This window comes from Tupaia chinensis, unplaced genomic scaffold (assembly GCF_000334495.1).
Source record: "Tupaia chinensis unplaced genomic scaffold, TupChi_1.0 Scaffold000638_1, whole genome shotgun sequence".
Lineage (NCBI taxonomy): Eukaryota > Metazoa > Chordata > Mammalia > Scandentia > Tupaiidae > Tupaia > Tupaia belangeri.
In genome coordinates, this window is record NW_006160159.1 from 2,278,381 (window position 1) to 2,287,081 (window position 8,701).

At 37.6% G+C, this 8,701-nt stretch overlaps 1 pseudogene; it reads left to right on the top strand.

The window, feature by feature from the left end:
* Positions 1-1,856: 1,856 nt before the first annotated feature.
* Positions 1,857-2,264, top strand: LOC102480916 (cytochrome b-c1 complex subunit 7 pseudogene; annotated as a pseudogene).
* Positions 2,265-8,701: the final 6,437 nt, after the last annotated feature.

Consider the following 8,701-nt stretch of genomic DNA (forward strand, 5'->3'; position numbering starts at 1 on the left):
TGTAGGGAACCTTATTAAACCACCTCTCCCCATCTCTCTTTCTCTCTCAACTTCTCATTCATTCGTTCGTTCTTTCCTTTTTTTTTTTTTTTGACAGAGTTTTTTGCTATAGGGTGTGTGCACTTGCTGGAGAGACAGAGACAGAGAGACACAAAGTAAGAAATCACCCTCACCACCACCACCCCAGGTGGGATGGCTACATCACAATCCCTTCTCCCAGAGCCTTCAGGTCCGGGACTCGAACTGTGGTCAGTCATGTGGGATTATACCATGGATCAGTCCATGTCCCCTTCTCTTTCTTCCTCATAAAACAAGGGATAAATGTATTTTTAATATGATAGTATGATAGTAATAGGTACCCAGGACTTACCAGTCCTGGTAGCTTCAGTGTTGCTTTCTCCATGAGCTCTTTCTGACAAAAGTTCCAGTAGGAGTGTCCATTCCAAACAGTCGACTATATAAATATGTATGAACGCAGTTAGAGCTGGTGAGAAAAACTGCTTATCATGATCTGTCAATAAGATCTGAAGAACAGAGAGCCACTGATGAGAAAAGAAAGACTTTCGGATTCTCATCCTTCCCTAATGTTGAATTTGTGTACCAGGCATCTGTTCTCTTTTCTTTTGGTATCACTGCCTGACCTTCCTTTGGGAAACAACCTCAGACTCATTGTACATGGTCTTGGTAAGTCTATCACTATTATAGGACCCCACTGTTCCATGGCCAAGAAGTGAGCACTTGCCATAGACTCAGAGCAGAGTAATACAATGTTGTAAACCATAGGCGCCCATTCCTTCCAGTGGTGGTGCTCTGAGGAGACTACCCATGAGTGTTTGCTCCATAGAACTCTTACTCTATTATGTCTGCCAGGCTAGGGATTATTTAATTCTTTTACTTCCAGTCCTTACTTAAAAAAATTTGTTTTTGTATTTGTCTACTGGCTTTATTTGGCCAAAGTTGGTTTTCTGTATTCGCAAAGGATACCAGGGGAAACATCCTAAAAATTACCTCATAGATTACTCAATTATTTAAGTCATAGCTAGATTATGGATTTATTTCCTTTTTCTATAAATTAGAAAATTTAAATTTCTTGTGTCAGGTCAATTACAATGCAGAATTTGGAAATAGTGTTAAGACTGACTATGCCACAACATGCCAGAGAAAGGTATAGGGAGGGTCCGAGAGATATGTTAAAATAATCTGATCAAAGGATAGGATTTGTTTTGCTAATGAGGTTGGAAGACAATAAAGAAGGTAGAATAAAGATAAAAATTGGATGAAAAATATTAATCACTAGCAACTATTTAAGAGATATGAAAATAGACATTTCAAACATACATGTGATGATCTCATGTGATTACATAAGAAAACATATTTTGCTTTTCGATGTATATAGTTATATTTAAGGGTGAAGTAACATGACATCAGTATTTTCTTTCTTTCTTTTTTTATGTAAGGTTTTTGACATAGGGCAAGTAGGCTTGCTGAGTGACAGTGCTAAGTCCCCCTCTTCCCCCCCAGGGGAGATGGCCACATCACAACCCTTCTCCTTCATCCTCCTGATGAGATTTTGGGCATGTACACACATGCCTTCACTGTGATTTACAAGCCACCAGGTCTGGATTTGAACTGCAGTCGGCCATGTGGGAGTTTAGCACCTTAACCACCATGTCACCCGCTGGCCCCAGAAATGTCTTTAACAAAAAGTCCAACCATAGAAACACCACCAAGAAAACTATGAAACTTAAATGCAGCAAACGTGTTAACTTCATGGGCATTCCTTTCAGTAGTAACATTCTCTTCACTTTTGTGTATGTTTGGGAATTTGTTAAGATTGAAAAGTTTTGGCTCTCAGGTCAAAATGGCGAGCAGATCGGCCGTTTCAGCATCAGGTCGGTGGCTGGATGGTATTCGAAAATGGTATTTCAATGCTGCAGGATTCAATAAACTGGGGTTAATGCGAGATGATACAATATACAAGAATGAAGATGTGAAGGAAGCCATAAGAAGACTTCCTGAGAACCTTTATAAAGACAGGGTGTTTCACATGAAGAGAGCCCTGGACTTGACCATGAGGCAGCAGATATTGCCTAAAGAGCAGTGGACAAAATACGAGGAGGATAATTTCTACCTTGAACCATATCTAAAAGAGGTTATTCAGGAAAGAAAAGAGAGAGAAGAGTGGGCAAAGAAGTAACTAGATTGCAATCGTGGATGCGGTTGTTCTTAAAGTATTTTCATGAAGTGGAGGTCGAACCTGAAAAGTTTAATTTAAAAATAATTTGGTCAGCAGGTGTATTACTGTAAATAAATGTCTATTATAAACAAACAAAAAAAAAGATTGAAAAGTTTTAAAATACCTAGTAAAAAACCTTTTGGTGAATTCTTTCGTGTATATGTCATCTTGAACTAATATTTAATCCTTTCATTATTCTTAGAAACTGGGGAATTTTTTCTTTTGGCAGTAGTTTTAACTCCTTCTTTTGCAATCTACTTGGTTTCATAATTTAAAAATATTTGCTTATTATTGATGACCTGTTGTCAAAAAATTATGTTACTATGCTTCTTCTTTGAAATATACCTTTCTTATAATATGCCCAGCTGTCTCCAGTGGAAAATCCACAAGTAGGGATACAAAATGAACAGGGAAAAAAGCCTAAGCATGTAACTTGATTATTGTGCTTAATTTTTTAAGTGCTTTAATTATATGTCACTAAGATATCTTATAAAATGTACTTTAAAAAACCATATAATTCAAATATCCAACCCACACTGTAAAGATGTAAAGATACCAGATTACCTAATACTAGTAGTTGTGTTTTGCTTTGCCACCAATGTTCAAGTACTTTTAAAAACCCAAGCTTGCCTGCTAAAATCCTATTTTATTTTTATAGCTTCTACTTTCTAATAGCAGCCAATTCTAGAGAACAAAGGTCACATAGAACAAAATGAGTCACTGCCCAAACTATGAGAATGCTAGTATGAACAATTATTGTACATAAATTAGGCTGTAGTACTTCATTCTCTTGCTTGGGTATGGCTAATATAGTCCATCCTCTTGATTTTTGCAATGTTTACTACAATAATGAACAATTTGGTTAATCTGCCTGTAGAAATTGATTTTGTTTGTCCTCCAATATTTTGTACTAATAAGAATTTCCCTTTAAAACATAGTTGGTTCTGCCTCATCAACCTCAGACTTTCATTTTAGAGTGAGTCTTCTAATTACAAAACCATCCAGTGACAGTCTGGGCAAAAATGGCATTCTGGTTAACACTCATCACAAAAAATATGGATGTTTGCCTTCATATCAAAGCCCGATACCCCACCAAAATGGGAGAACATTTTAGTTATATCACACAGCCTTACTATTTTAGGATGCAGAGACAAATGTAGGTTCTATCTATTCAGAGGGAGAGCAAGATATCTGTTAAAGAAATTCAGATTGTTTTATGCAAGTTAATTTTCAAATGCAATGAGATCTTGAAAAGTTCTGATGATAGGCAGCACCAATTGGCATTTTCTCAAATATTCTGCTAAAAGAAAAGAGGGAAGTTTGATAACATCAAGATCGGCTTCCCTTTTGTAGAGTTTTCTTAAATCATAACTTCTTTTCTATAGGAACAAAAGCGGCATGGCCCCATTTCAAAATAGGGACAAATAAATACTAAATGAACCAAAAAAGATTTCAATAAGTCCATTTCATATGGTTCTTCTACTCGACTCCAGGAATGTTATGTGGGTTTGTTCAGTCAGTTATTAAAAAAGCAACAGGAAAAAGAATACAGTACATGATTTTTTTCTTTCCATTTTGGTCTGTGAATTAAGGGAAAGGTGATGTGTTAAAACATCAGAAATGTTATTAACTATACTCTACTCATGGGAGAAGCTAGCTCTAGCTAACTTATGTTTTGCTTATTTCCCTGTTTCAAGAAAAAAATTTGAGGCAGCTGTAAGATTGGTTAGTATGGGCAGAGTTTGACAAACGAGTCTCTGCAGTGCTTGAGAGCCCATGAAAAGAATATATTTTTTTCTCTCCCTTTCTTTATGTGCATATGTAGTGTTCAAATAGTGATTCTAAATAGTTCAATAGCAAAAACTCACCTTCTGTAGCCAGAGAGACTGCTTCAGGTGTAGATCAGCAAGTAGTATAGCTCACTGCCTTCCTGCAAGTACTTGGCCTCTATGCAAGCTGTTCTTCCATCACTCGTGCCCTCCTCCATGCTCTGCTTCATCCTTCCCATAGGTGCTCCACCCGGGTGTGTGATGGCAAAGCCCAAAGTACACAGAGGAGGACCATTCTGTTCCAGCATTGCCTATATTTGTGCATAACAAATTAGGAATATATGTGGTTAAAGCTAGAGAAATGTAGTTAGTCCTCTTAAGGAATAAACTCTCGGCAGCAAATACAAATAAGTAATCAATTTACTTCTAACTGGCATTGGGTATGGAAACCATACCTATCTGAGAACCCACATGAACTGTTGCATGACGCATGACCAGGAGGGGAATAGGAGACCTAGACAAGGCAAGGACACAGATATTTTTCCTAGGCATACTAGGTTAAAATTTCACTAATTCTGGAACCAGCAGATGGCATAATGGTGACTGTCACTGGTCCCCCACATAGTCAACTGTGGTTTGAGCCCCAGGCTCAGCAGCTTAAAACTCACACCGGGGGTGTGTGCATGCGTGCTGAAAATCTTGAGAGGAGAATGAAGGAGAAGGGATTGTGGCGTGGCTATCCTCCCTGGGGGGTGATTTCTTGCTTTCTATCGCTCTGTCTCTCGGGCAAGTGCATGCACCTTTTAACAAAAATCTCTCTGAAAAATATTTTTTTCCCACCAATTCTTTAATGAAAAGGAAGATGGAGAAGTAAAGCCAGAACTGATCGAAGGATGTTTTTTTCCTACGGCATGATATACAGTTCACAATTTTTAAATATATCCATTTTAAATTATCCATTTTCTAAATTGCACACTGTTTCTTGCATTATTCCTTTGCTGCCTGTTTAAGGTCCAAAATTAAAAGACTGTTTCTTCAGTTGTGAAAAGCAGAATATCTAGATGAGGTTGTGTTTGTTATAACTAACAACACTGTACTGCTTAGCTCTTCAACCGTTAAAGGTTAACTCTTTGTACTCATAAATAACCTGTGCTTTCTAGCCCTGATTTCAGGGATCCAGCATTACTTCTCCTCCTTTTTTTTTTTTTAAGAGAGACTTTTGTTACAGGTTGTGTGTGCTCACCAGAGACAGAGAGACAGAAAGTGAGAAGTTTCCCACCGGAGGGAGTGGCCACATCGTGACTCCTTTTTCATTCTCCTCTCAGGATCTTGGGTATTCATGCACATGTGCCTGGTATGAATTTGAAGCTACTAGGTCTGGAACTTGAACTGTGATGGACTACGTGGGAGTCTAGCAACATAACCATTACACCATTTGCTGGTTCCCAGAGTTACTTCCCTTCTAATAACTAGCACCACCTAGAACCTGGGGCTTCTGGGGCCAGAAGGAGTAAGGGCTGGTTGGAGCTCTTAAGAACTTAAGACCAGTTGGGGCCAGCAGGTGGCATGGTGGTAAAGGTGCTAGATTTCCACGTGGTCAACTATGTCTTGAATTCCCGGCCTGACAGCTAGAGAATTATGCTAGGCATGTATGCATGCATAACCAAAATTCTGAGAGGAGAATAGAGGAGGCAGGATTGCAACATGGCCATCCCCTTTGGGGAATTATTTCTCACTCCTGTCTTTCTGTCTTTCTCAGGCAAGCACACACACCCTCTGGCAAAAACCTGAAAAACAAACAAACAAACAAAAACTTAAGATCAGAAGTGACATATTTTATTTCCTCTCAAGCCCATTGACCAGCTCTAATTATGTGGCCTCAACCTGACTACATTAAAAGGTGGAAACGAAGAGAACAAGTAATGTTTGGTGAATGCTGTTGTCCCTGTCATATCCAGTTACAAGAAGTAAGGTCTGTATTAACAATAACTAGACAGAGTAAATCATAACTCTTCTGGAAGACTTTCTTAAACTTTAGTAAATATATACTCATGGGGTTGCTTGTTAAAAGGTCAGGTTTCTAGGACCATATGTCAAGTTCAGCTTAGTATGGTTGAGGTGAGATTAGTGCTTTAGTTAGGTTTCTTTTTACCAAGGTATATGTGTTGCACAGAGCATGTGGAAAGAAAAGTCTTCATTGCAAGGCAACATAGCCATTTTCTGTGGAGGACTGGAATGTAAATGAAACAAAACTAAAATTCACCAGCAGTTCAAATGGAAAGCCAGTGTCTTCCTGAGTCATACTTTCTGTTCCACTATGGAGTCCCTTCTTTTCTATATTCCTGGGAAGCAGAACTATATCTCACCAATGCTTTAGAGGAATACAGACAACACTGCTAAAATCTCTATGTGGAAAATAATCTTAAACGGTGTATTAATTCACCTTCCTTGCTTCATTCTCAAGACTTTTTTCCCTTTCACCAATTGCTTGTGTGCTTGCCTTGAGAAAAAGCAATAATGGAAAACATCATGTTACTTCTTCTTAAAGCTTACGGTTTTTTTCTTTTCCTTTTTCTTTTCCTTTTCCTCTCAGATCGTTACCAAGGAGTTGTGCTCATCAGTAGTTATTCTTTGAAGAGAAAATTAGATGAAAAAAATTAGATGATAATACGGGTAATTTTAAGTGCAGGCATGCACAAAAACTTCTTGAAAATCAGGTTGCGGTATGTGTTCTTATTTTAGATTTGCCCCTGTTACCATCTTCTCAATAAACAGGTGCGTACACTTCCCCAAGCTGTCACTGTTGTTTATTTAGCCTGTATGCTTCAAAATCTACTGACGGATGATACCCAACCAGCTTGAAGCTTGACTTTCAGAAACTAAAGCCTTGAAGTTTTTAATGAGACTTTCTTAAAGTGTGGTCCAATGAGTTTGTTAGAATAGGAGCATCTTTCTCAAAGATACCATAAGAGTATCACATTTGTATGTTAATTTTAGTTCAACAAATAGGAAAAATGATTATGAGTAATAGCTCTCAGCTTTCAGATAGTTCTTTTCATGTTCAAAGTGCTTGACAAACATTAATTAAATCACTGGCAGTCAAATTAGATAAATATGTTCTCTGTATGTGCATAGTTGTACCTTCCACACACACAGTCTTCTAAATCACATCACAGCAGATCAAACATGTTTTTTTTTTTTTTCATCTGAACTTGGTTGGCTGACTCTGATTCCAAGCAGCAGATAATTACTAGAAAGACTAATCATGAGAAAAGATTATGTAAGCGTTCTTTGTTTTTAAACAAAAACATGAATTTATCCTTGATAAAGGTACAGGATGAACCACAATACGAAATTCTTCTGTTTTTAGGCCAGAAGGTAAGAGCGATAAAACAAATTCTTTCACATTGTAGTGTTAGAATAGTTAATCCTAATTTAAAGAAACCATTTCATCAACAGAATTCTATGCTTCCTGAGCTACAGATGTTTTTAGCCTCTTTCAGTACCAATAACAAGAAGGCTTTCAAGGCTAACTATGGTGTTGATTTCAGCACCAGGGTAGTTGTTCATTAATGCTTGGAATACTTGGTCACTACTGCCTTGAGAAGCATTTGGGCCAGCAAATTAAACATGGTAAATTTCATGATTATTTTTATAACTTACACTTATTTTCCCTTCATTGAATTTAATGAAGGTTTCCAAACCATCTCAAGAGATTAACTGTTCCCAATGGATCCCACAGTGAAGTATATTCCAAATAAAAAATAGGACTAGTAGCATTCCACCTTGCAATATAACATCTAAAAAATTAACATACTCTACCCATTAACATCATATAATCAGGAGAAGGCATGCACATACATGTGTGGCTACAACTCAGCCACAGCCAAGCTTGCTTTCCATGACATGCTCAGACTGCATGGCTACAGATTGAACAACCTTAGGTTTCTTCTTCCACTCATCTGTCCAACTCATCCAGTTTGTTTCCCACCAAGAAAATTATTCATTAACTGTCTTGCAGTTTGCTGAACAAAACAACATTAAGTTCAACTGAGTTGTCATCTTCCAGACTCTAAAACTACTACTCTGAGATATGTTAGCTAAATATATGCATCTCACAAAGTAGTATGTGATTCTCTTTTATCCACGTGCTAACCTGTATGCCTAAAAGCCTCAGATCTGAAAGATTCCTCGTAACTAAATGAAGATATGGAAATCAATAAGATTATATGTTGTTTTCAAGGTCATACTCAGGCTCACATGGTTTAGATCTGACAGGTGGCAGTAACAGAACCACAACTGATACAATTCTACATCTGCTTTAGTGTTTATATGGTGAGACTCTCAGCATACCACAGGAGTGCTGTGATTACATTGTGAGCAGGGAGTCACTAATGTAACTGATTTTTGGTCCTGTAGAACATATAGGATACATATTTACCATATAGATTTGTTCTCCTTTTAGTATGAAGACAAAACATTAGACCTGGATGGGAATATTTGAATGAGTTTTAAAAACTTAAAAGGATCCCAAAATATAAATGGTCTTAGAAGGTAAATAAAATATACATATGGTGGAACCAGCAGATGGTATAATGATTATGTGACTGAACTCCCACGTTGCTGACAACAGTTTGAGTCCTGGCTGGTGACTTGAAACTCATGCCAGGTGTGTATGTGTGTGTGTGTGTGTGTG